The sequence below is a fragment of the Sturnus vulgaris genome, chromosome 7 (assembly GCF_052056855.1).
Source record: "Sturnus vulgaris isolate bStuVul1 chromosome 7, bStuVul1.hap1, whole genome shotgun sequence".
NCBI lineage: Eukaryota > Metazoa > Chordata > Aves > Passeriformes > Sturnidae > Sturnus > Sturnus vulgaris.
Genome location: NC_142249.1, coordinates 4,164,114 through 4,186,479, shown reverse-complemented (window position 1 = coordinate 4,186,479; position 22,366 = coordinate 4,164,114). Strand labels below are relative to the sequence as shown.

The 22,366-nt window shown below is 49.4% G+C and overlaps 1 protein-coding gene and 1 long non-coding RNA gene across 4 annotated transcripts in view; both read left to right on the top strand.

Moving 5' to 3' along the window:
• Positions 1-1,930: 1,930 nt before the first annotated feature.
• Positions 1,931-21,349, top strand: LOC148223102 (uncharacterized). The gene is made up of 4 exons (XR_015804738.1): positions 1,931-2,022; positions 6,955-7,071; positions 19,414-19,589; positions 20,786-21,349. It is a non-coding gene; the product is annotated as an uncharacterized LOC148223102 (long non-coding RNA).
• Positions 21,350-21,812: 463 nt separating this feature from the next.
• The window catches only part of HDAC4 (histone deacetylase 4), a 170,095-nt gene continuing 169,541 nt past the window's right edge, over positions 21,813-22,366 (top strand). For all 3 annotated transcript variants that reach the window (XM_088167569.1, XM_014889888.2, XM_088167565.1), the window contains exon 1: positions 21,813-21,963. The gene's annotated coding sequence lies outside the window, so the exon portion shown is untranslated. The remainder of the gene's footprint in view (positions 21,964-22,366) is intronic.

The following is a 22,366-nucleotide window of genomic DNA, read 5'->3' as shown; positions in this document are numbered from 1 at the left end:
AGCAGAAGGCACATCTGCCTGCCGAGGGCAGGAACGCGGCTCGGCGCTGCTCCGAGCAGGCACTTGGGGGAGGAATTAATTTACAAAATTTTTTGAATGAAAAACAATTCCAATAGCTCGAGTGCCCTCTCCCTCCCACGTCAGCTGTTTACAAACTGTCGAGTGGAATCTGTCCCACATGTCTCTTGAACCTACCCAGTAACGCAGGGAAACAGAATTGAAATGCATCATGAAAAACTAATTTTGAAGGGGAGGGCTGGGGTGGGATGGGGGGGGGGGGTGGGGGGAAGAAAAAAGAGAAATAATCCTGCCCACGGAGTTCAAACAACTTGCTTCAGCTCATACCAATTTCCATGTGCTTAGACAAATGTCACCAGCGGCAGACTTAATTGACTTCATTTTGATCTTTATCCTCATTAAAGAGGAACGCCGTTGTTCCTGGCTGTCTCCGCACCCGCCCCGTGAAGGTGCTTTGTGTGAGGCAGGGATTAACTCGATTTGTTAAAGACCTGTGGAGTATGAGGGCATCCAAATGTCACCGTGGGGATGGGGAATCTCCTCCTTCCCAGGGCAGCACACTTGGGATGGTGGAATGGTTTGGGTGGGAAGGGATCTCACAGCTCATTCAGCTCCATCCCCTGCCATGGGCAGGGACACCTTCCACTATCCCAGGGTGTTCCAAGCCCCATCTAGCTGCTGTGGAGCACCCGTTTTCTTAGGCTTGCTTGGAATTTCTGATTTCTCTTAAATGGAGGGAAGCTAATTGAAGAGAATGGGCTGCAATTAACATGGCTTCTTGTAATTTTTTTTATTTTTCTTGAGGACATATCTGGCTCATTAGGGTTGTGTAAGTGTCTCTTGCACGATGTCCTTCGAAGATTTTCAGACTCAGAGATAGCTGTGCCCTCTGGTATTTGGAGATCTGCTGTAGCCAAGCCATTTGGTGAAGCACGGGGCAAAAATTTACTTCCCCAGCCATTCATGCAAGGAGGACAAAGGAAAGGCAAACTACTATTCCTGCCCAAAACATAAATGGGCCAAATTGATGGGGAACCATTTTTATAGGGAGCTGAGGGCTTTGGCTTGGGTCCCTGCCTGCATATGATGAGCACAAACCCTCCTGAGCATGGCAGGGGGTACCTGTAACATTCAATTTTAGGATACTGGACAACCTTGAAGAGTCTTTGATGGGCTTTGAATGAGTTTGAGGTGGAGCCCATGAAGGTCTTGATGTAGGGACAGGTCAAGGCCACCTCAGATGCAGAACAAGTCTTCCCTGAGAGCAGATCCTCGGTGGCAAAGCTGCTCCCGTGGCACTGAGGTGCAGCCCGGCAGTCCAGCTCAGCCTTCTGTCACTGGGGGAGCTTCAAAGACCCCTTCCAGCCCAAGCTGCTCCCGGATCACGGGGAAAACAGCCAGCTCTGTCTGCCCTGCCTCCTGCCCAGGGATCAATCCGTCATCCATACCGATCCATCCCCTCTCCTGCTGCCGGGCACTGCCCTAACACACCTGCCAGCAGGGCTCGGCTTAAGGAGAAGGCTTTTGTCACTGGTGAGAGGTGGCTGGAGGTGACAGAAGGCACTGGTGAGAGGAGCAGAGCTGAGGGAGGAACGTGCAGCACAGCCAGGAGCTGCATTTGGAAGGCTCTGGGATGGCTCCTCTCTGCTCCCTGCCTCGTGGGCTGCTCCTAGGCTGCAGTGCCCATAGCAACTGGTGTGAGCCGGGCTGCAGAGATCCCGCGGGCATCCCCGACGTGCCAGGGACCTGGACCGAGCTGCCGCCTGCTGCTGCTTCCCCCCAAAAGTCGTGTGAGCATGCCGCCGGGAGGAGGTGAGGGAACTTTCCTCCATCGGGGATGCTGAATGAGAGCCACACCTCTCTCCCTCCCGCCTTTGAATGCAGCAGATTTACAAACCTTCCCCCTTTTCTATTAGCAGCTTCTCCCCATGTAACCGCGTTCCTGTGGGCCGGGGTTGAATGAAGAGAAGCTCCTGTTTTAATTTTTGCTGTCAGGAGTAACGGGTAAGTGTAGGAGGAGGAATATTAATCATCCCCAGCAGGCATTCTTCAAACTTAGAAACAGCATAAGGAAGGAGCCGAAATGGTTTAAACATTGCTGGGACCATTTGTATAGGAGTCTCATGCTCGGAAACGTGCAGTGTACTCTTTTCATTCTTTGCTTTCACCCTGATTTAGTTTAAAGGGGAACTTGTTGTTCTCCCACCTGCTTCCTGCAGCAAGTGCCAGGGCCTGATGTGCCTGCAGAGACCAGGGAGGTGTGCAGGGGTCATCAGTGCTGCTGGTAAATTCTCTGTGGCATCAATTAGCTGCTGCCGTTCCCAATTAATTCGCTATCTGGATGCAAAAGAAAAGGAGAAGGAGTATTTTGGGTTTTGCTGTTCCAAATTCTTTGCACTGGTGTTGTAGCAGGTATAGCACTGCCATAGGAAAATGGAGATTTTTGCTTCATTGGGGTGATTTGAGGCACCACTGGAGGTTCAGAAGGAACCTGAGTTGTGCACCCTCTCTTTTTATGGGTCCACCATGTGAAGACAGGCCGGCTTTGGGAAGCCCCCAAACCTTATCCCCTGCCCCACAGGTGTGCAGGCTTGCTCACATCTTACCTGTGACTGAGGAACTGGTCCTCACTGGGAGAACTACAACATCCTTATGTGACTCTTTCCCTTCCCTTTTTGCTTTTCTCTACCGTATTTTGTCTTTTTTCGGTGGTTTTGTTGGTTTGGTTTTTTTAATACAAGAAGCCCCTGGGGAAGGGCAAGGGGTTAGTTTTTGCTTTCCTGGAGGCTGCCTGTGTTTTCTGTCAGAGCTGGAGCCTTCGTATCTCCAGCTGAAGGGTGGGAGTGCCTGAGTGGCCCCACCGTGCTGCCCTGGCACTGGCAGCCACTGAAGACAAATCCCCCTAGGAAGGGTGAGGGGCTCTTCCCTGGAGCAGGACTTTGGGCTCAGCCCAGCTACTCTGCTGTGGTTTTGTTCATCCCTCACAGGAGCCTCTCCGGGGCTGGCAGGAGGGGGCAGGAATGTCCCCGCACCGCTGTGCGAAATCGCTCCTCTCTCACACTCGAATTGGTTAAGAGCCTCTGACTGGGAACCAAATTTCCTCTCCGTCTCCTCAAGCACACAGGGAAGATTGCAGTCTTCAGTGTGCCTCAAGCATGGGTAAAGAAACGAGGGATGGATGAGTTGCTCATCACAGGGCTGAGATCCTGGGATGAATTTTCCCGAACAGAGCTGGTGCTGAGCCAGTTTGTCTCGCTGGGCTCCCTGAAGGGCAGATCTCTGGATGCTGGGCTTTGCCAGCAAGCGGGTTCCTGCTTTTTGTCATCCAAAAAGACGTGGTTTGGGGGTAAATCTGCCTTCTCCCAGCCTAACCAGCTTGGCTGCAGCACTCCCGGCCCCTTCTGGTAAGGCATCTCGAGTGCGGAGCCTGCGGGAGGCTGCAGCATTCCTCACTCGCAGAGAGGTTTGGGGCCTGGTTCCACATCTGCAAAACGAGTTTGTTCTTCCTCAGCAGCCCGTGTTCCCTTCCAGCCACATGGGGTTTGTTTGGGTAGGGAGCACATCTACCGAGGATGCTGGAGTAGGAGAGCAGGGCAAAGGGAAGAAAAAGCCCTTGTGTGACCATGGTCAGGCATGGCCTGGCACTGAGAGCTCAAAGAATTGTGGCACCTGGAGCTGGCAAAACTCCCAAATCCTGTTGTCTTGTCCCAAACCACCCTGCAGGGCATGTTGGGCCCCCCTGCCCCACGTTTGGCCCCCCCTGACAGCACCATTCAGTGCAGCAGCACGAGGAGCAGCAAGCTGTAATTTGCCAATCGGGCCGTGTCCCTCAATGAAAGCTTCCTACGTGTCTCTTGGAAGATTATCCTATCAAATCCCCTCCTGCTCTGAAAGGTACGCATTTGAAGCATGACTAACGCCAAGAGATGCTATTATTCCATTTTCTCCCGCAGCTTGTGAGTAATGTCTCATTATGGATGGGGATGCATTCAGAAAAACATCATCTGCCTGCCGGAGCGTGGGCTGCGCGGCACGGGCGCCTCGTGGCACGGGAGCCAGCACCCAGCAGCACGTGGATGGCTACGGGAGGGCTGGCAGCACCCTGGGAGCCCAGAGCCAGCCTCAGGCTCTGCCTGCTGCCCAGGCTGGGCTGCTGCTCTGCTTTGGAGCCCACGGCATCCCAGTTCCAGCAGGGACAGCAAGCCATGAGGCCAGGTTGTGGCCATCCTGTAGCCATCCAGTCGAAGCCAGCAGAGTCTTGCTATGGAGGGGTTTATGACCTCCACCAGGTCTGTGGCTCCCTGCCGAGTGCTGTTCTCAAAGCACAGCTTTTTGTGAATATCCCCACATTCTGGGGAAGTTCATCCCCATGGGATGAACGGGCTCCTGGCAGTGCTCCTGGCTCCCCAGCTGGGGGTGTGGGTCTGTCCAGGCTCTGCTGCTCCTCTTGAGGCCACTCAGGTATAAAAGCTCCTTGTCAAGGGATGGTCACCATTATCCTGCTCTAAAGGAATCCTGTCTATAGGGGAGCCAGCATCCTCTCCCTATCCCATGGGAAATGTCTGCTGTCCTCTTCTCCCAGTATTCCTGCTCCCGCAGAGCAAACCACTTTTTGGCATTTTTGGGATGTTCATCACAAGGTCAATGGCTGGTTCCACTGGTGTGTGTTTCTGTGTGGCATGCATGTGGAGTGTGGTGCCACTGACCTTCCCCCAGGACTGCTGCAGCCCAATCCCCTCTTCCTGTGCTCTGCTCAGTATCCCTGCTCTGGCATCCTCACCATCAACCATCCATCCATAATAATTCTCTTTCTTTAGGAAGAAATCCTGCCCTGTGAGGGTGTGAGGCCCTGGCACATGTTGCCCCCTCCCTGGCAGTGTCCAAGGCCAGGCTGGATGGGGATTGGAGCACCCTGAGATAATGGAAGGTGTCCCTGCCCATGGCAGAGGGTGAAATAGGATGAGCTTTCAGATCCCTCCCAGTCCAAACCGTTCTGAGATTTATCTGCTTCATGCCAAAGAAAATGAGATTCAATTATTTATTGACGTGGTTTTTTTCCAGGCGTTGTTTTTTTCTTCACCTCCTGCTGCGGAGGTTTTGGGGTGGGGTTTGTTTTTTTGTTTTTTTCTCCTCCCCTTCCTTTTCGGTTTGTATGGACGGATTATTTATTTCCCCTGCTGTTTTTCTCCGTGCCCCCTGAGGTGTTGTTAAGCTGGAAGGTTGGGATTTGACTGAGGCACGCTTGCACCTCCTACACCCGTGCAGCCGGTGACGCATGCCCATCAATGGAGAGGGGATGAATAAACCCAGCTCTGCCATCCCCAGCAAGAAGGGGGTGGAGGAAAGAGGGAAAGCTGCTCTGGGCATGCAGTTTTCAGAGCTGTTTTCTCTATAGCCACCAAAGCATCCCCATGCCCTCGTAGGTTGTCTGGCTCGTGGGGCTGCTGCAGGTGTGGATTTGGTGTCCCTCATGCCACCAGGCTCGGACTGCAAGCCATGCTGGACTGGTCCAGGTGGCTTGTGGTTCTTCTCCACTTCTTGCAGATGCTGGAAGGATGGGAAAGAGGTTTCCGGTTGGCCCCTGGTGGTTCCAGTTTAAGATGCTGAGCTCAAGAACTCATCTTTTGGGCTGTAGTGGTCCTCAACAGCATATCCCAGACTGGGGGATTCCTCCATTCCCTCAATGACATGCCAGTTGTGGGGCCCTTGAGGGTGGAAGTGTAGGATCCTGCCATGAAATGTGGATGTGCTTAGGCTGGACAGGGTGCAGGTGATGGTCCCACTGACCAGGGGGACAGGAGGCAGGGAATGCTGAACTCCAGGATTTGTGCATATCCTGCCTGCCTGAAAGCAGCCCCCAAAAACAGGACAGGGGACAGGGACCCACCTGGGACCCTCCATGCCTTGAAAGGGCTGAGCTGGAATAAGACACTGGGCTCCAGAGGCTTCCCACAGCACTGAGAGGATCACAGCCTCCTTCCACTCCTTGGAGTACTCTCCAGCCCCAGGAATTCCTCTTTTCTGAGGGGAAAGTAGCTGAAACACTGAACAATTAACCACTGCCACATGGTTAGTTTGTTGTTTATTTTTTTTCCCCCGTTTTTCATTTCCTTTTTGTTTTTAAATTCTTTTTCTGCCCTGCTCCTGCCTTCCTGCATGTGCATTGTTTTCCTGTGTGACCTCGATCTGTTCTCTGTGGTGCTGGGAGCTGATGTCTTACAGAGTTCTGGGTCTGGAGCGGGATGAGAGGGCAGGACATCTTTTGCTTCTGCTTCGGATCATGCAATCCACTGCTCAACAGGGCAGCTCTTCCCTTGGAAAGACATCAGTCCTTGCTCCTCTGCTCGAGGTCACAGGGATCTGGGCCTAAGGAGGGGTGGTGGGATCATTCTCCATCAGCCCTGGATCATGGGCAGGTGACCCAAGAGATGTCCATTTGCAGGAATTCTACCCCAAAGCAAATGTTTTCAAAGGAATTGTTGCATCTTCAAGATTAACCTCGAGTGTTTCTGCCTCAGTGCCCCCTTCCCACCAGGGGCCTGGTAGAGCCCAGTATCCCTGCAATGCACTCCAGACTGTTCTTACCATGTTGGCTGCTTCAGGTGTTTAATCCTGGCAACAGCATCCCTTCTCACCCCATTCCCTTTGGAAAATCCTACTTTTCCATCCTTCTCCTGCTTGTAGCCAGTCCTGTGTCTTCTTGGTGCTCACATCCTTTTGCAGCAAGAGCTTTCGTGGGAATTCTGTGGTGCTGGGGAGCTCGGCTCTCTCTGCTGCTCTCTTTTCCTGGTCCTTTCGCCCACAGAATTTATAGGTGTGGAAAAGAGGAGCAGAAACTTCACAGGCCACTCTTTGTAGAAGCACGTAATCGTTAGGCTTGGAAAATGCTCCTGGGACTGAGTCCAACCATTAAGCTAACACTGCGTGTTTTTGCAGCTAGAACTGGTGTGCTCCTGGAGAGAGGGGCATCCTGAGGATCCATCCGGGACAGGAATGTCTCCAGGGATCTGTGGAGACAACCTCTGCTCAATCACCTTGTGAAGAACTCTGCAGGTAAATGGTAATTCTGACGGGGTGGGAGCCCTCTTGTGCTGATATGGAAATGTTTTGTGGGCTCAGTTTGGCTCCAAGGAACCCAAGGAGGTTTTCCTGGATGCCCACCTATTTTCTCCCTACTTTTCTTCTCCTGGCTGCTTGCTGGGCAGAGAGGAGGGAACAGTCCCAGTGTGATCTGGGTATCCACAAAGACCACATTTCTACCACCTTGTTACAAAAAAACACCATTACCTGCTGGAAGGCTCCGAGGTTTCAAGTGATCTGATTGACTGAGCTTGTTTTAAACCATTACAGATGGTTTAACCCCACGTGGTGTCCTAAATACACCCTGAAATGTCAGCATCAACGATGGCAGCTCCTGTCTCCAGGATGGCTTCATGGCAGCCTCCTGGATATGTTATTTTTCCAAGTGGTTTCAGGTAATAACAGGGTAGGAAGTGTTCTACTGTCAGTGAAACATCAACACAGGCAGCTCTCAGCAGGTAGCTGGCAATAAAAGAATCAATTGCTGCTGGTTTGAACAATCTATGGATTCACTGCTGAACTGCTAAAACCAAAATGCTAATGTGAAATCTGATTTCCCCTCCCCAATATTTTTAGACAGCAGTATATCTCGCTGTAGTTTTAATTAATCTTTCTGGGGAGGGAGTTCTCAGCAGTAAATAAAATCTTAGCAAGTTCATCTCCTCATCCTTAAGAGGGAAGTCCAGGTACATCGAGGTCCATACAGATTGAGTGTATTTTCTGCTGTTGGGGCGATCTAGAAATGATTTTTTTTTTTTTTTTGAGGTCACAAGTTTTTGTGGCTAGAAGCTCTGGTAAAAACCACTCAGGGCTGGTGGCTACAAGTTAAACAGCTCTGCTGAGTGCTCTCATGTTCCCTGATTTATTCCTCTGCTCTTTCCAGTCTCTGTGGCCAAGATTCCCGTGCTGGCTGCCTGAGGAAGGGGTCCAGCAGCCCCCAGCCCCTTCCTGTAAGTAACTTGCCAGGGACAGGCTGTTTCTCAGCTAGGACTGCTGAAGGAGCCTGGTTTGCTATGGAAAGCAGGGAGCTGCCAAGGAATAACTGATCACAGGAGAATCCCTCTTAAAAAAAAAAAATCTGGAAATAAATTAACTGTGAGTGCTGCTCTGCAGCTTTCAGCTTCTAAAGAGGTTTCTCTGCCTTGGAGCTCCTCTAACAACTGTGATTGCTGCAGCTCTGAGGGGATAATAATCTCAGGGGATTATTTTCCAACCTGGCCTTGGGCACTCCCAGGGATCCAGGGGCAGCCACAGCTTCTCTGGGCACCCTGTGACAGAACCTCAACAGCCCCCAGCCAAGAATTCCTTCCCAATATCCCATCCATCCCTGCCCTCTGGCAGTGGGAAGCCATTCCCTGTGTCCTGTCCCTCCATCCCTTGTCCCCAGCCCCTCTCCAGCTCTCCTGGAGCCCCTTTAGGATCTAGAAGGAGCTCTACCTGGATCCTTCTCCTCTCCAGGTGAACACCCCCAGCTCTCTCAGCCTGCCAAGTTAGTCTTTCAGCTCCTTGGTTTGATCTCAATCCCATACAAGGGATTGATTTGACTCCTTGTCCCCAAATTCTCAAGCCTTTCTCCCTTCCAGCAAAATTTCCTGAATTCCCACAGGCAGTCAGTTGCAGCCACTCTGTGAGGGAATCCTGACTTGAATTAAATTTGATTTGCTATCTTGTTGAGGATAGAAAGGAGTGGTTCTCTCAAGGATGGACAGCCTTATTTTTAATTTCTTGGCTCCTGTGGTGTGCACAGCACAGCACCTCCTCCTGTGGGCAGGGATCACAGGGCTCCCTGATAACAGCAATCATCCCATCAGAGGAAAAGGGGCTGCTTTTGGTGTTGGTGTGATGGTATCACCTTCCCATCACAATGAAATACCGTCCTGGGATTCCCAGCAGAGCCTCCTGGCTGGCAATAACTCAGCTGAGTGCAAACAAATCTACATAACGCTCCCCAACACGAGTCAGCTCTTTAAACAGAACCCAAGGCACAGCAGTACATCACCAAAATATACTGCAGGTATTAGAGCAGCTCCTCACAGGGCTGGAATGATCTGGGAGCATTTGGCTCTCTTCTGTTCTTGAGGGAAGTGTTCCCCTAGCTGAGATAATTCCAGCTCTCTGGCCACTGCAGATAAACGGAGAAATTGGGTTGCATGGTAGAGCATGGAAAGAAAATAATCCAAATGTTGTACTCTAGTGGGGAGAATCTGATCTCGCTCCAGGGAGCTGTGATGCTCCAGAAAGGTTTTTTTTTTTAGGCAAGGAGCTAACCTCTGATCCCAGGGCACCCCAGAGCCTCCAGTGAAAAAGACTGGAAATGTTCTGGGAGGCCCAGGAAGACCAGAACAGCTGATCCAGGTGTCTGCTCCCTCCCGGAACCACCACGGTTTGGTGAGGCAGTACCTCCCTTTAAAGGAATGATGCTGGTTCTCCAGGGCTGTGTCCCTGTTATTCCATGTGCCCTTCCTTTTCAAATGCAAAATTTGGGAAGAAGGGCCAAGCTTAGGATGACTGCTTTCGAGTCCAATAATTTCATCGTTAATTTCCTTTACAAGGAGAAATGACTTTGTTAATGAGAAATAATTGATTCCAGTGACCCTATTGTTTGTTTTATCTGTCTAAACTCTTTCCCAGAGCACTTTAACACACAAGGCTCTCCCCCTGATTGTACTCCAGTTGTGGGGAAAACAAAAAAATCCTCTTTGTCCAAAGACTCCTTTTCCCTACCCCAGCAGCATGCCTTGGAAATTACATCCAAGTTAAACCCTCTTGCCAGCAGGGAGTTTTTGGGAGCTCTGTTTGGAGGAGCTGTTTTGGAAGCCCTGGCTGCATTAGGGATGCATGCTGGACATTGTCTGCCAGCTTCCTGTCAAAGTTTCCCTTTCTGCCCCGATTAGGGCCGGATCCAGAGTTAATCTGGGAAAACGGGAGCAGCTGGCTGAGGGCAGCCCCCCAGGCTCTGCTCCCTGACACTGCCCTGGAAGGGATGCTTGAGGAAAGAGGACATTTAATGGAATAAAACCAGGCGTTATGCCTGCTCCCACCACTCTGCAGCGTCACAGCTTTTCTTTTAACTGGGCCTTCCCCCTCTATTTCTGTTTTCTAGATGTTTTTGTTTGGTTTGCCTTCCACTGTTCTCACTGCCTTTGGAGAGTGCTCACTTTTCTGGCTTCCACAAGTATATATGGAAGCAAAATGCAAATTTGCACAGGGAAAGGGCCTTATTTGGGTTTTTAATCTCCATCATCTCAGTAATGTGCAGTGGAAGTGCTGTGATATTGGGAGAAGGAGCCACCACCACCACACACCTCCTGATTCCCAAGGGCCTGGAATGCCAGGACAAGGGAATGGCTTCCCACTGCCAGAGGGCAGGGATGGATGGGATATTGGGAAGAAATTGTTCCCTGGGAGGACACAGGGTGCCCAGAGAAGCTGTGGCTGCCCCTGGATCCCTGGAAGTGTCCAAGGCCAGGCTGGACATTGGGGCTTGGAGCAGCCTGGGACAGTGGAAGGTGTCCCTGCCATGGCAGGGATGAGACTGGATGATTTAAGGGTCCCTTCTGGCCCAAACCATTCCATAATTCTATGAATTCCTTGTGCTGTCCATTCCTCTGCTCACTGTTTGGGAGTGAACTGAGGGCTCCTTTGGATTCTTTCTTTGCTGAGTGGCAATTACAAAGGGAAAGGCTCTGGTGAGCTCAGCCTGGTTTTGTGTTACTGCACCTGGGGCTCTCTTTTATTGCTGTGTCCCACAGTCCTTTGAAGTTTTTTTCTAATTCTCACTAATTTCTGCTACTTTAAATCATTTTTTTTTTCTTTATCTTCTGCAAATTGCTCCAAATACCTCTTTTCCAGATCCTTTAGGCTCTGAGAACAACACATGCCATAGCCCAAATTGCTTGGGGATTCCACTGGGATTCCCTCTGCTGTGAATAATAACCATTTTATTCCTGTCTCTTCCTGTTTCCTACCAGTTCGGAATTTATTGGAGAACCTTTCTTCTAATCCCAGGGAAGATTAATTTCCAAGGTGCCCCTGGTGAGGGAGCTTTTGAGGAACCAGAGTGCATGGTACCAAGTAAATTGCCCCTATTCTGCATGCATTGATGGCCACAAAGGATTCCCCAGGAGCCACGATTCCAGCTACCAAAAGAATGGTTTCCTTCCATCCTAGTTTTCTAATTATCTGTAATGTTGTTACACAGCCTCCACTGCTTTGCTTAGTGTTGAACTCAGTGATAAGTAGCTCTGTTAATTCCTCTTTGGATTTTCTTTTTTAATTTTATTTTTTAAACTGGCTGCTTCCCTCATTCTGAGGCAGTCCCAGAACTGATGTCTCCTTTTTCCTGGGTCATTCTTCATCTGCCCTGGTGATGTGAAAGGTGATGGCTGGATGTGAAATTATGCTTTCTGCAATACTGAGGGAGAATATTTGACTGTAAATGCTTAAGGTTTATGAGAATCACACAAAACAAGAGACATTTTATGGCCTTTCAGTTTTTGATATGAGGTGCTGAGGGTGAGCACCATGTACCCCTGTCCCTCTCTGTGCCTGATGCTGCCAAATAATTTTTGATTTTTAGGGCTACCTCTGCAGAGCAGCTGAGCTCCTGTAACCAAAGCTGGCTTTGCAGGCTGCAGGAGCTGCACAGAGGTGTTGTCTCAGGATCCTTCCTGCTCTGCAGCCTGGGAGCCTGCTCCTCTCCCATCAGGAATGGGTTTTCAGAGTACGCTCTGGCCTGGCTCTGCAAAGTCAAATAAAATGGCCCTGTTTAGAGGTGATTTTTTTTTTTCCCAAGGCAGTGTAGGAATGCTGTTAAGGTTGCTTGGCTATCTCAGCTTGAGGAGTTGAGTTCTCCTTCAGTCTGCCACGGGCAGCCCGCCAGGCATTTTTCTTATAAATATTTTCAGCATTTCTTTGAAGCCACATATTTTGGGGTGGATTCCACCCCCCCTCTCCTCATTCCCATTGTGTCCCCCCTCCTTCCCCCCCACCCCATGGAGGACATCTTATGGTTTCAGGAGAGATCCCACCGAGAGCTAGAGCCCAGTGTGGAATTCCTGCAATCCTGAACCACTCTCTGAGTGTTCCCAGGGCTGGATTCAATTGACAAGAGGCTCTGCAGCCAACCCCCTTGGACTGCACATGTGTTTATTTAAATGTCAGTGGCCCACACAAGCTGAATACCTATTAGCTGCAGCATGCCTCAAATCCAAAGCAGAGCTCCAGTTCATATTTATTGTTCAAAGTACAGATCCCTTTATTGTTGTCATTTCAGTCCCCTCATATTTATGGAATTATTCAGGCAGCTCTGAGAAGTTAACTAGCACTTTGCAGTGTTTCTTTACTGCCAGGCTATAATATCTGTCTGTAATAAATATATAGGTAAGGGATTTCAGAAACAAAACAAAACAGCAACAACATATTGCATGTGAAAACTTTACTAAGCAAATAAAACCTTCCCTGCCAGAGAGGCAGAAAAAACACCAGCAAGCTGGTACCATCTGAAGTCAGTTAATGAGCAGGAGATGGGTAATTCCATTCTATTCTTTTAACTGTTGTTTTCTGTCACTCTCCAGGGTTTCTCTGCAAAACACCCAGGCAGGATGGAAATGAATTGCTAAGGGTTGTAACAAGAGGTGTTCTAAGCGCTGGCAGGAGCTGAGGGTTCTACCAATACCTGACAGGAGGGAGCAGTAAGGTGGGAATCAGGTTACCAGAGACAGGACAAGTGGGAACGGCCTCAGGCTGTGCCAGGGGAGGTTTAGACTGTATATAAGGGGATATTTTTTCATGGGAAGGCTTGCAAAGAGTTGGCAAAGGCTGCTCAGGGCAGTGGTTCAGCAGCTGTTTGGATGTGTTTTAGTGGAGAACGTGGTGGTGGTGCTGGTTTGACAGCTGGACTCAGTGATCCCGAATGGCTTTTACAACCTAAATGGTTCTTTTGTGACCTCAAGGCAGCTGGGCTGGGTGTAAGTGCTGCCCTTCTGGTGTTGGGACTTCCTGGGCACGAGCAGCATTGGAAATGCCAGTACCTGGCGTGAGCAAAGCAGCTCAGCAGTGACAGGGAGGGTTTGTTTCTGCCAGCAAAGCTCGTGGTGACCCTGGGAACAAAGGGAGCAGCTGTGGAAAACGGGGATGTTTTGGGCATGGTCACCCCTCCATGACACCAGGAGCTGCATCATCCTTATTTCTCGAGGCTTGGTTTATCTCTTCTGAAGATGGAATGCAGACAGAAAACATCTTTTGCACTTGATAGCCTAAAAACCTGCCCCACTTAAGTTCTAACAGTTGGCTTGGTGAAGAGGAATAAAAAAAAAAAAAAAGATACTTTCTGCTAAAAGCAAAGCTGTCTCAAGCCAGTTTTTAATTTCACTGGCAGCATTCACCTGTGATCTTTCTTAGCTTGGAATGAGGAGAATGCTTATATTTGATTTGAGAGAATAACAGTTTAATTAACGGGGAAGGAAAAAAAACCAAAACAAAAAAACCCAACTTTCTATTTGGCTGGGGTAGTTCTGCTGACGTGAATGTGAGTTACTCCAAGCAGAATTTTGGGCTCAAGTCCAGAAGAGCAAAAATGCTTCTTTAAACCCAACTGTAAGGCTGCTGTTCTGTAAGAGGAGCTGGCCTGCTGGCTCATTAAAACCCACGGGAGACGAGATGCCTGGGGAGCAGGGATCATTTCCCTGCTGCTCTGAGTCCCATCCAGACTGGCAGCCAGGGGAAGCTGCAAAGCCCTCGGTGCTCAGGTTTGTGCATCCCCAAGCCAGCACTTCACCTGGCATCCTCACCACCTGCCCCAGCACACAGAGCCCTCTGACTCCATCTATAGCCCTACAGTTTTGGGATGAAGCCTTGAGGGCTGCTGGTGAGGCAGGTGGCAGCAGAGGAAATCCAACCCAGGGCTGTTGGCTTTGCATCTTGGATGGGAGAGGATTCCCAGCTTGGAAAGTCAATTTCCAGGGGTAAGCTGCCTCTCAGACGTGTAAGGAGGTGGTGGGATCATTGTCCCAGGAAGGGTTAAAATGACATGCAGGTGTGGCACTTGTGGGTTAGCAGTGGGCTTGATGGTGCTGGGTTTAGGGTTGGACTCCATAATCCTGGAGCTCCTCTCCAACCTTCATGATTCCATCATTCCAGGAGCTGCAGGTATGTATCCTGCCAAAGGTGTGACCTCACACTCGGTACAGTTGCATGTTAAAGACTGAGGATGCCTTTGAAGAGGTTTCCAGACCTGACTTCAGTTTCTGTACGAGGAGAAACCTCAGGAGAGGTTTTTTAGGGTATGATTTCAGAGACGGATTTGTAGACAGTCAGTAACTGAGGCACTCCAAAATGTTGGATGCTCTGGGAACTCAGCTTGAAAATAAGTAAGAGATCTTCAGAGATTTTCTTATTTCATGATAGCACAGGAGTCCACCTTCCAAAATCCTCAGTCTTGAGGCAAGATTCCTATGGCCAAGCACGGGAGAATGTATCACTGCAGATCCCTGTCACATCCAAACTGCATTCTTGTACCTGTGTTGGACACAGCTCCTTCCTTTGGTCTGGTAATTGCAGTTCCATGAGTTTTCCAACCTCGGGAATTCTTCTTTTGTCATGTTAAGGCTATCCAGCTCCATTTTATTTTTGTCTGGCTGTAGAGCACCAGCCTCCAAGCCAAAACTTGATGGTAAATCTGTGACAGTCTCTATCAGGAAAAAGGATAATGATGGCACCCAGGAGTTTTATCAGCCACAGCTGTTGCAATGTTTCCTGGAGAAACTGTTCTTTGAAATATATGACCAAAATAAAGAGCAGAGCATCTGCAGTACTGTGGATAATTTAACAAGTAATCTCCCCTGAAAGAGCTGTCTGGCTTTGCCCAAAGCAAGGTGATAAAAAGTGTTCTCTCCTGTGGAGACAGGCCAGGAGTGTTCACCCTGGGGAGAAGGGAGAAGGCTCTGGAAAGAGCTTAGAGCCCATTTTCACCAAAAGAGGGTTCAGGAGAGCGGGACAAGAACTTAGGACAAGGGCCTGCAGTGCCAGGACAAGGGGGAATGGCTGCCCACTGAAGTAGGATAGATTTTGATTAGACATGAGGAAGGAATTCCTCCCTGTGAGAGTGGGCAGGCCCTAGCACAGGGTGCCCAGAGAAGCTGTGGCTGCCCCTGGATCCCTGGAATCATCCAAGGCCAGGTTGGACACTGGGGCTAAGAGCAGTCTGGGATATGGAAGGTGTCCCTGCAGTGGCAGAAGTGGGATGGGATGGGATGGGATGGGATGGGATGGGATGGGATGGGATGGGATGGGATGGGATGGGATGGGATGGGCTTTAAGGTCCTTTCCAAGCCAAACCGTTCTGGGATTCTGTGATCTCCTTGACCAGAGAAGCAGGGGAAAAAAAGCCCCAACACCTTCTGTGTCCTCCTCAGTTACACACAAGCACATCCCAGTTCTGGACCACCACACTTGCCACCACATGATGTCTGCTCCTTGGTCCCTGTGTATGAGCAGAACACGTCCTGCCCTTGTTCTGATACAAGACAAAGGCTCTGCTGATAACTCAAGGATAACAACAGGCCACCTGAGGAGCAGCTCCTAATAAGGATGAATCGAGGCCCACATGCCTCATCTCCTCGGATCACAGTGTGTGCATCCTAAACCAATCCCACTGCCACGCTGTACACACATCCCATTGCAGCATCACCTCTGCAGGAGCCTATGGAAACCCTTCCTTTTCCCAAAAGGAGGGATACTCAGCCCTCACTCTGCAGTGTGGCTGTTATTGATCCGTGTAGCAGCTCCTCACCTTCCAGCTCTGGTCTCCATGGCCTTGCAGCTTTTTTTAAAAACAGCTCTTCCATTTGAGTTTCCAGCCTGTCGTATTCAGTGCTGTCCTTGGATCCAGTCCAGGACACCACGGGGGTTCTGTGATCTGCTCTTTTGCAGAATGGGAAGTCTGCCTTTTCTCCTTTCTTTTTTCCTTGTGGAAGAAAGCTAGAGGGACCTTCTGGTCTTTTACATGCCTGATCTTGCCTAGCAATCCTGGAAGAGGGAAGCAGCTCTCCTTTCAGCCCATGTTTTATAGTCACACAGATATTTCTAGGACTGCAGAGGTTTTTGACTCCTCTGACCTCTCATCCTCATACATTCTGAACTTAATTATCATCATTAATGGGCAGCACTCATTTCTTGCATTTCTATCAAGCAACCTATCTGCAAGTGAGGACTGGATTCCAGAGTCCCACCCATCTGTTTAGCAGGGTCTGAGTATAACCCTTCAGACTTTTCAGACATTCCTCTCATGATTTCGATGCCACTGTTGCTATTCCAGACACTTCTGCTGGCACATCTTGCTCTGCTCTGATGCTTTTTAAGAGCTCGGTGAAGGTGCTTGTAAGGAACACGAGTTTTTAAGATAGCACATGTAAGGAGCATGCATTAGGGAAAAAAAATCCTTGCTCCTTGATAAGCAGATAGAGAAAATTTGAGGTATTTTAGTACTTTCTAGTGGATTCCAATCCAAAACTGGCTGCAGTTTTGGTTTTGCCATAGGAAAGGGAAAATGGGTCGACTGAGGTTTTGCCTAATGCAAAGCACAGGTGCCTTTTAATAGATATTGGTATTCAGGAAATGCTGTGACCCACATGAATGAGATTAAACAACCCTTAGAGCAGCAAAACAGAGGAGGGAAAAACCAGGAATTTAAGTGCATGCAATTTTGTCCCCACACATCATCTATCAGTGCTACTTTAGTCTCACCTGCTTAAAACCGTGAGATCCTCTAGGTGCCTTATTATGAAGGCAGCAATTAAATGGCTTGTGGACTGCCAAGCTCTAAAAAAGCTCGGTCCCTGTGCTGGCCATGGTGCAGGAGCCCATCCTGCCACATCCTGAACATGTTTGCACGTGCTCCCAGAGAGCCCTAGGTTCCCTTCCGGGGGCTGCCATTGTTGGCTTGGCTTTTTATTCCAGATTTGTCCCTGAGTAGATTGGATCTGCGACAGGAAAGACTCCAAGCAGGAGCTCTGCCAGCTGCTCCTCGTCTGCAAAATCTAAAAAGTTGCTGCTCCTGAAGCCAGGCATTTTTATTTGCATGAGAAAGCTGTAGCTGACTGTAAGATAGTCTGTGATCTGATTTAAAAAAAAAAAAAGGATAAAAATAAGTCTAATTGTGTTCTCGTTCTGCCTCAATTTAGCTGCTGGCCGTTCTCTTTTGTGCTCCCCACATTTCTGGAGAGCTGGTTGACACTTATTTAGGTTGGCACAAACTAAATATAACCAAGTGTGTGTGAAAGAGCACGGACCGGGTCACAGCTTCCAGAGCAGCAGAAAGAAGCATTTTGCCTTAAAATACAAAAATCCAGCTCTTTCCGAGACAGCTCAATGAAACACACACAACCTGAACAAGAAGTGAGCGCTCCATTCAGCTCCTGAATGCTGCTGAAATTTTTATTTTATTTTTTTTTGCCAGCTTTTACAGTCCACAGCCTTCTCATTCAATTCTGAATAATAGCTTTGAATCGAGCTGTAAAAGCTTCCGAAGTTTGAAGTCTTTTGACAAGTTAATTTAGCTGTATGGTAAAAAGTTTTTCCCCCAGATAGAATAAAGCCATCATCTCATGAATGTAGTAGTCAGCCAAGGGAAAGAAAACACCATTAGGATTAGAAATGATGGGCTTTCTGGAGATAGTTTGTGGTTTAGTGTAATCTACTATCAATATTTCAGTAGAAAAATATCCTACTCATCATTCAGCTGCAAGTCAGAATCTTCATGTAAAACCAACACCCAGGGGCCAGGCTGCAATTTTTTTTCTTTTTTTCTTTCTTTCCTTCTTTCTTTCTTTTTTTTTTTTTTTTGGTCATATCTCCCTTACATTTATTTAGATTTTGTTTTTCACCCTGGACAATGTCTTTTTTTTTTTTTTTTTTGCCTGGTTGAAAGAGACAGAATAGAAAAATGGATCAATTATTTCCTTGAAGCTTCTCACTACAGAAAGACACACCCCACATTCTTCTCCCAGCAGCTGCCACGGATGAAAACACATATAAAAAATTGATATCCATTTACCGTATTTTTAATATTAAGAATCAGAAAAAGAGCGCTGATAAACTAAGTGTATCCAAGAGTTATTCTAGCCTCAACTTCAAGATTTCACATTCAGTTTAGACTTATTTCTGCTCATTATCTAAATTTAAGCCTCAGCGTGCTACTAAAATTGACTGAATAAAAAAAAACAGTTGAGGGGGAAAAGAGATTTCTTTCATACTCTCAATTCTTCAGTTTAATTTGGAGGGATGATGACACTGTAAGAACTTGTGGTTTGTAATGGCCATAGAATAATTTTTCTCTCTGCAGTAGGAATGATGATCCTTGTGGATTCCTTCTTTCCAAGTCAGAGCATTCCATATCATAGTTGAGAGCATAGCTGCTAAAAAAATAGGAAGTTTATAGAAATCCAGAAAAATATTGAAAACAAACTTCAGCAAGCAGTTTTATTTTAAAAGTGTATTGTACTCAGTCATTGTAAAATGACTGTTGTAAGAATCCAGTCAGCAAAAATTAAGTGTAAGCATGGAGAAGAAAGCAAACTTTACATTGTGACCTCCACTTTGAACTTCATTTGCTCCTTTTCCCCCCCAGGTGGGGGACAGGGACTTGATTTTGCCCAAAGCAACAGCAATAACTTGTTTCTGAGAGTCTAGCTCTTGCTGCTTCAGGATTTCAGCCCTTCAGGCCCGGAGTGCTGCAGACTTTATGAAGTGTTGGGTGTGTAGTCAAGCTGGGAATCAGCTCCTGCAGCCAAACACGGGCGTGGGGGGATCAGAAGTGGAGGAGAACCACCTTGGCTCAGAGCGAGCAGTGAGGCAAGGAGAGAATGAGGAGCTCCAGCTGAAGCAAAACTCACCAAGATTTAAAGAAAAACAAACCAATAACAACAGAACAAAACTCCACAATAAAAGTTATGCTGGAGGAAAACAGAGGAGGGGAAGTGTAAATTTAACATTCCCTGTCCCATCAGAGCTGTGCTCTAAGTTAAGTGGAAAGTGAGGAGTAAATCAGTGTCCTGTAGGAAAGATGGAAAGCAGGGAATGGAGGATGCAGCACAGAAGGGTGACAGGTGGAGCAGGAAAACCAAGGCAGGTCAGTGACAGAGACTGAATGATCAGAAGGAAGACGAGGAAGTCATCACCAGGTTAGAAATCGTGTCTAGGCTTGACTTTTCTCCAGGAATCCAAGTGGCACTGCCACTTGGAGTAGATCTTTGGTGTCTAGTCTCCAGAGGAGGTTCCTGCTGGCTCTCTTCCTAATTCTATCCTCCTTTTTTTAAGGCTGTGGAGTGGCAGGATTGGAGCAGAAAGCTGAAGCACCTCTTTTACTTTCACCAGCTCCCTGTGACTAGCGAGGGAAATTAGCTGGAGTGTTGTGATGGCTGTTTCCTGCTTGAGCACATAAAAAATGGAATCATTCCTGACAAACAAGGAGTTCAGCTAAAGATGAGATGGAGGTAGGCGGGAAGTTCTGTAATTGCTTTTTATTTAAATCTTTATGAATTAGCTCTGCCAGGGTGTTGGTTTTTATTTTAGATTTTTATTTTTTGCTTCAACTGGCTTCTGAGTAAGTTTTTCAGCTGCAAATACAGTAAAAACAGACTATATACAGCTATAGCCACTATGTTAGATTTAACATATAGCAAGAAGCCTTTCCCTTGTGAGTCTCTGAGGTCTGTTTTCCATGAGCAGCGACAAAGGTTTAATTTTCTGCCATTATGCACAGGTTAGCCTAGACTGGGTATTAATAGAGACGTGTACTCACACCCACAGCCACAGGTACAGCATCAATCAAAACCTGAAGGCAGAACTCACACTCCATGGCAACTTCCAGGACATAGCTCTCTCCTCTTGTTTCCTATTTCCAAACTGCTCCAGCAGCACAGGGAGGGAAGGCAGTCTGGGTTGGTTGTAACCCATGTCTAAAGGGTTTGGGATCAAATCCCTGCCTGGCGGGAGCAGAAATGGGGAGCACAGGGGAGGGCAGACACTCACCTGGCTGCCACGGCCATGCCCTGCACCAATCACCAGCAGCAGATCTGCTGCCTCAGCAAATATTGTCCTGCCTCGGCAACCTTCTGCCCCTGAAGTCCTTCCACTCACAGGTCCCTCGGCACTCAAAAATAATTCGGGAGGTTATTTATACACACGTTCACCCAACCCATCCGTGTGCACAAGCCGGCCCCGAATAAAGAGGGCAGGTCTACTCTGCGAATCCTCAGCAGCCTACGAGCCCAAAGAGGCTGCAAACGAAACAAAAAGGGTTTTGGCTTCAGCCAGAAGCAGTGTTCTTAATGCCAGAGGTGTTCTCAGGTGCATATTCCAGGGAAACGTGGCCATTTCCTGGGAGCCAGTTGAAAACGTGGAAAAAAACAAACCAACTGTAAGAGTTGGATCAATGTGCCAAGAATTTTTGTAAGGTTGGCCCTTTCAAATGAAAACGTAGGTGACAAGTATCTCCAAAAAGGTAGAAGAGATAAGGAGCAGTGTTTGTATACTACCACGTATATGCAGAATTTGAGAGAGAGACAAAGTTCCAGTTTTCTCAAAATTCCGGTTAGCAATTCCCATCAGGTCCCAGAATTTATGTAAATCCAGATGGCTAAACAACACGAGTTCATTTTCTCTTTTTTTTTTTTTTTTCTGCTTCAAGGGAAATCTGGAAGTTTTAAAAACAATTTAGCAAGAGCCAATTAATCAAACCCACCAGAAGTGTGCTGGGATGGCTGCCTGCAAATAAGGAATGTCATGTTTCAGCTTGCCTTAGGCAAGGATGGGAAGAAACTCCTTGGAAGCTGAACAGGAAATCTCCTTTCCACTATCCCAGGTTGCTCCAAGCCCCAATGTCCAACCCGGCCTCGGACACTTCCATGGATCCAGGGGTGGCCACAGCTTCTCTGGGAAACAGAAATAATGGAGTAATACACTGCCGATGGGAAATTCCCACTGGATTGTGTCCTACAGGACGAGCTTCCTTGGACCCAATACTGCAATATTTTCTATCCCATCATCTGGAATGTTTGGGCGCAGGACTCGGGGAGTTTTGGGTACTGCGTGAAACAACAAAATACGAGTGAAGCGAGATGTGCCAGTTCAACAGGGTAATTCTACGTACACCTGAAAAATCAATTAAATGTTGAATGGTCGCTGCGAAAACGGGGGTAGATGGAAGCATGCCGGACAACTTCTTTTAGAATAAAACTATTTAGAATATTTTAAAATACGCTTATTTTTATTTCTTTATTTCCTCTCGGTAATTCAGGCGAATACATTGAAGCACGCCGTGCCCTTTCTGCCGTTCCCCCCTCGCTCCAGCCGTTTGCTGTTACAGGCGGTACCTGACGGGCAACACAGAACAGCCCGCGAGGGAGCGGGACGGCGGCTGCGGAAAAGCGGGGGGCAACAAACCCCGAACTTCCACGTTTTATCGCAACACCGTCTGTAGGGTACGGATCGCAGCTGCTGTGGCCTCGGGGAAGAGGGTCAGGAACCCCGTCCCGCGATCCCGACCCCCGATCGGGCCGCGGGATCGGCGCCAACATGGCGGCCGCCGTCCCGCCCCCCGGTCGCCATGGCGACGGGCCGCGCGCCACGGGGCGTGGTCGGGGGCGCGCGGGGCGGGGCCTGATTGGTCCCCTTCCCCCGCGCGGCTATAAATAACCCGCGCCCGCTGATTGGCCGCGGGGAAAAAATGGTAGCACCACGTGACACTCCCAGCTAAAAAAAAATTTCCAAGATGGCGGAACCCGTCACGGGCTGAGTCCGTCGGTGGCGCGCTCCGCGCCGGGGGAGCTATCGCCGCGCAGCGTCCCCGCCTCGCCCGTCGCCCAGGTCAGTACGCGGCGCTCCGCCGCCGCCGTGCCGCCTCCGCCGCCGCGCCCGGGTTGCCCGCGGCGCGGACCCTTTAAGGCCGCTCGCCTGCCCGCCCAGCGGGCTCGCGGCGCGGCGGGGCCGCTCCCGGGGGCCGCTGCTCGCCGCTGCGCCGCGGTCGTGGGAGGGGGCGGTGACGGGCAGCTGGCGCGGCCAATCGGAGGCGCCCGCGCGGCGGTGGCGGGCGGATTTGAGCCGCGCGGCGCCCCAGGCCGCGCACCGATTGGGCGGCGCGCCGGGCGGGGCGGGGCCGCCGCGCGCCAGCGGCCCGGGCCGGGCGCGGCGGGCGGGGTGGGCGGGGCTCGGGGGGCGTGACGGGCAGCGCCGTCGCCCAATCCGCGCGCGGGGCCCGGTTTTTTTGTGA